Source organism: Papaver somniferum, chromosome 2, assembly GCF_003573695.1.
Source record: "Papaver somniferum cultivar HN1 chromosome 2, ASM357369v1, whole genome shotgun sequence".
NCBI classification, from domain to species: Eukaryota; Viridiplantae; Streptophyta; class Magnoliopsida; order Ranunculales; family Papaveraceae; genus Papaver; species Papaver somniferum.
In genome coordinates this window covers 41,361,642-41,367,641 of record NC_039359.1, presented here as the reverse complement: position 1 = coordinate 41,367,641, position 6,000 = coordinate 41,361,642, and positions in this window count along the sequence as shown.

Genomic DNA, 6,000 nt, shown 5'->3' with positions numbered 1-6,000 from the left:
TCATGGCCGACTCTTGCTGAATGGTGGTTCAACACTAATTATCATTCTAGCCTAAATATGTCACCTTTTTAGGCCTTGTATGGCTACTTTCCTCCTCACTTAGCCTTTCCAACCAAGGCTACCACTTATGTTGCAGTTGTACAAGATTACATGGCCAAGAAAGATCACATGCTTCAGCTTCTTAAGAAGGATCTTCTTCAATCTCAAGATAGAATGAAGTTATTTGCAGATAAGACTAGAATGGACAGGGAGTTTGTAGTTAGAGATTTGGTATTTTTGAAGCTTCAGCCTTACAGGAAGTCTTCTGTGGCTCTGAGGAAAAACTTCAAGTTATCTTCCAAGTATTATGGTCCCTTTGAGATTTTGCATAGAATAGGTAATGTTGCTTACAAAATCAATCTTCCAGTTGGCTCCAGGATACACCCAGTCTTTCATGTGTCTCAATTAAAAATGAAGATTGGTGCACATGCTACTACAGCTTCTACATTGCCATTGGTAGATACTAATGGGACATTCATTGTGGCTCCAGTAGCAGTCTTGGATCACATAACTTCTCTCATTGGTGACAGACCTGCACCACAGATATTGATTCAATGGACCAATTCTTCCCCTGAAGATGCTACGTGGGAAGATGTACACCACATTCAGGCTCAATTTTCCAAACTTCATACTTGAGGACAAGTATGTTTAAATGGAGAGGTATTGTCATGTACCTAGGCCCATATCCTATCTTATTGGGATGTTTTGTCCTAGTTGCTATTTTTTTTGGGTGTCTAGCTTAAGAATAGAATTATGGTAATATTTACTTTCTTGTATCCAACGGCTGGAGTTGTTGACAGCCGTTGATTAGCTGCTGGGTAGTTCCTTAAAGCAAATGATTACTAAGAACTTTGTAAGAAATATTTTTGATTGAATGAATTAGAGGCTCATCTATTGTTGGAAGAGAGGTACTGTGTGTAGTTGCATATTTCCTTGTAATTGTACCCATAGGTACATTACAGATTACTAATCCTGGAATTCAGCCAGGAAAATCCATAAATTGAAGCTATAAAACATTATGGTGAAAATAAAATATTTTCTAGGAATTCAATCGAAGAATATAATATTAGAATTAGTTAATTGATGGATATATACTGGCAGACAATCTGCCTAGTGGTCAATCCATCTAGGAGTTGTCCAATCATTAAGATTATATACATAATTGAATACTGAATCGTGCAGTATATAAAAATATAGGGAATATCGATGGCTCAGTCAGGGAAGTCTCAATATTACTGTCATATATTTATGGTTTGAGGAGGTTACATGATCAGTCAAAAATCGTCGTAATATAAACTTTCATGTCTAAATTATAAAATGTGGATTTCATATATTTTTCTGAAGTAGGGTCATAAATATATAAACCTCGTAATTTTATAATTCTAGCCCTCGTCAAAAATCCACCATCAACGATGGTCTTTTTAGCTTCAGTTGATACTGTTAATTCTATGCTTATATATGGATTCCTATGACATCATATTCCATTTATTATTATGATAGGCTTCTTTATGCTTTTATTGGATCGAGAAGCATGTGCGATAATACATCTATTCAATATGCATATATAAGGTGTCCTCTGGACAATTCAAATCGAAACAATTGAGTGTCTAATTCGGGTATATATAATATGACCGATTAATACAAATGCTCTAAATGTCGACCGACCTTGTGGAGTGTAAAATAGTATAAATTTAAGAGGATAAACCTCTGGGTTATATAAAAGGGGAAAGAGAATAACACTGATCCAGAAAGTAGTACAGTATTAAAATTACACAATAAATGCTTAAAACTCTTAATCTCTAGGGATGGGTATTTATAATATTCTTAAATTCCCTTGAATTTTCTGATATCGTATACGTGTACCATCTCGACTTCTCTGTCACTTTCGTACGTCGAAACCGTAAACGTGTCCTTGATGGAAGCTCTCCTTCTTCTTACACCCATTTAACGGATACTGGGCAACCTTATCTGGGACCCACCACTATTGACATGTATTCTCCATTTTACCATCCCCCGTTTGACCATTGACCACGTAAGGTGATTCCTTTTATTTCACTTTCTTTCTTGGCCTAACCGTTGGCTAACAACCACATGATCCAGCCACACCCTCGCACGCTCCATCATTATTGCATGTTTCACCTCCGTCGCACGCTCCATCACCATAGCTCGCTCCATCAGCATAGCACGCTCCGTCACCATTGCACACTCCATCATCATCGCACAATTCATCATTTATCGCACGCTCCATCGTCGCAAGCTACATCATGTTGATGCATGATCATCACATGTTCCATAATGTTGTCTCACCCTCAAGGACTTCTACTCATTGCTCATGTTTGATACATGATCATCGCATGCTCCATCATGCATCAAGGATCTTCACACATTGCTCATATGGTCGCAACTATCAAATACTTTCATTCATGCCTTTATACCCTCGCCTTACTCCTTTACCGCCTTTGGAATACCAACGACATTGCCCTTGTCATATTTAGAATAAATTCCCATTTTATCCCTTTCTTTATTTTGGGTATCTACATGGAGTAATACTAATGTTCAACGTTCATGCATGCTTTGGTAATAAAATTAATTACGGTCTTTGGTTGGGGATTTGTATTGACTGTGATAAATTAAATTGTATTAAAGGAAAAATATATTCATAGAAACCATATTAATTCTGATTATTTTTTTTTTTCGAACGAGAAGGTTATATTAAGAAGAAATAAGACCATATATAGTGAGTGTAGGTCAGAACAAGGCAGAAGCCATTACACAACCATTATAGAGCCATAAAGGCCATCACACAGACATAAGAAGTTCCCAGTCACTCCAAGTGTAACTGAGATTAATGAAATTAAAATTTTCAGAGTCACAAGACCATAACACAACCGTGTACTTAATAAAATCAATCACCTCCTCCACATTTTTTTCCTTGCACCAAAAACTCGATCATTTCGTTCATCCACAGGGTCCAACTAATCGCGTAATGAATTAACTTCCAAACTGCTCATACTCTAATTCCCTTCAAAACATTGGTATCCCAAGCATAAAAAAGTTGCAGCAGAGAGCTAGGAATCATCCATGATATCTTGAAATCTTTTATGAAATAATCCCAGACTGCGAAAGAGAAAGATCAGTGCAAGAACATGTGGTACGCAGATTCTCTATCGACATTACAGAGAACACAAACATCAGAATCAATATCAACACCTTTATGTCTCAATATATCCCTAGTAGGCAGTGAGTTATGGAATCAATCCCATAGCATGAAACTTATTTTGTGTGGAACGCAATTCTTCGATAAATGTTTCACAAAACTGCAGACATCAAACTCACCTGCTAGAAGATTGTAGCACCTGTGAGAACTAAAGTTATCCATGATTTTCACTTCATCATCGCCTTCAACCATATTCGACACCACTGCTAGGTCCCTTCTGAGCAAGTCCCATTCGAGTTGTTCATTTGCATTCAACTGCTTCTTAAAAGTACAACACCAACCATTCGGACCCAACACCTCAGCTATAGTTGCTTCTTTGTTTTTGAATGCTTTAAAAATCACCGGAAAAACTTCATTCAGAATACCTCTATCCAACCACCTATCTTTCCAAAACCTAATCCCCCTTCCATTCCTCACAGTAAATTGAGTATAATGGTACCATATTAGCTACATTTTTCCACTAGGTTCTACATTGGGGGATATTATCCATATTTGGCATGAGCACTTCATTACTTTTCTTGAACTTATGGTACACTATCTTCCTCCATAAACTGTCTTTGTTCTTTGTATACTTCCATATCTACTTAACCAGCAAAGCATGCTTAGTTTTTCTAAGGTTTCTCACACCCAAACCTCCATTTTCCTTTGGCTGGCAGATTTTTGGCTAACCGACCCAAACCAACTTCTTCTTTCCATCTTATGCCCCCCACAAAAAATTCCTCATAATCCTTATCATTCTTTTCTCAATACTTACAGGTAGATGAAACAAAGAAAGGAAGTAAATGGGAAGGCTTGCTAAACAACTCTTGATAAGGACCAATCTCCCAACTTTGTTCAACTTTCTCTTCTTCCAAGATGCAAATTTTTGTTGTATTCGAATAATAACATGTTACCATAATGTTGTACTTCTCCAGTGAGCACCAATCGGCATACCAAGGTAAGTGAAAGGAAACTTTTCAGATTTTTACAACTCTGCTTATTATTGTTATTGGACATTGATCAATTATTCTATGATGATTTCTAAACTAACACGATATCTTTCAAAAATCTATGTACACAATTGACTTAATGGATACGGATGTCTAACAAAAAAAAATATTAAGTCAATAATCACATTTAATCTTCAATATCTAATATGTAACACATGGGTCAGGCACCCGCTCACCGGGTTGGGTGCCAAATGCTCAATCATCTACTTGTTATTTTCATCTTAACTATCCCAAACCGTTTCCTCACATGATGTGGGACTCAACCACTCCATGTTGAATAGGTCGGTTTTGGGTAGTTTAAGTGGATGGTATGTCCAAAATAGTTCTTTTCTAAAATAAAGGTCCTTGCTAGCGGACATGGCATCGTCGATTTGTGCATCAACATATTACAACATCGTATTCCCTTTGGTCAGCGTACACTATTGCAAAGTAAGTAATGGTATGCATTGATCATGAAAGGCGATCAAGTTTGGGTAAGAAACTATCCAAGTCATGAAAATATCAAATTCCTGGAAAATGTAGTCGGTAGATGAAAATTACATCAATTAAATAGGTCAAGAGTAAGCAAACAATCTAGGGTAATGATTTTAATTTTATGATCTATATTATGCTGAATTCGATTTGTTAAAAAGCAAGGAATGGTATGCATTGATCATCAAAGGCGATCAAGTTTGGGTAAGAAACTACCCGAGTCATGGAAATATCAAATTCCTGGCAAATGTAGTCGGTGGATGAAAATGACGGCAATGAAAGAGGTCAAGAGTAAACAAACAAACTGGGGTAATGATTTTGATTTTGTGATCTATATTATGCTGAATTCGATTTGTTAAAAAGCGTGTGATTTCTTAAGTAGTTTTCATATATGTTGGGCTTTTGTTGAATATGTGAGAAAGAATTTGTGGGAATTGGGGTACAAACAAGAAGACTACCAACGAGATTAAAAATATCTAGTGTTCCTTTCACCATAGGGTGGAGTTTGTGGGGGGGTGGGTGGGGGGGGGGGGGGGGGGGGGGGAATATGATGGGCTATATAACAATGTTTCAAGAAGTACTAAGTATTTGAGTATTTATTATTTAATTGGGATCTTGTGATTACACTTCCATGTAATTTTCCATTCTTGTCACCATTATGTCCAAAAAAAAAGAGCGTGTGATTTCATCTCCTTGGCTATCGATCAAAACCAATTCATAAACTCGAAATTCTACCTCCTTTGATATGAAAAAAATCGACAATATTTAAGCCTTTAACCAGTTACAATACATTCACATTCGGGTCAAGATACTAGGATAGGAGTAAATCATCTTTCATCATGAAAGAGAGTAAGTCGTACACATCCTATCAACCCCCATAATTCATCCGTCAAAATCGCTTTTATTGGTCAAAAAGCCACTAAATCTCATAGAATACCACCATTAATCCTCCCAACTTTTTCTTATCAGATCATCCTTTTCTCTTGATTTCTCATATTTTTTCTACTATCTTCCTTTAATCTCTTTATTTTCGTTTTTACTTTCTCCTAGTTTTGTGTCTCCGTAAGATTTCTCATCTTTATTCCTGTGAAAAGTCTATGTTTTTTTAATCTTTTGATTTATCATCTCTATCTCAGCGAAAACCATTTTGATTTCTCATGGAGGAAGTGTTGATGTGCCAGTTGCTTAATCAACTAAAGAAAAATCTTAGTTCTCGAGAACCCTTTGTCAATCAGCTTCTCAAAATCAACGCTCTTTGTGATCATGTAAAAGGATTTATGACCT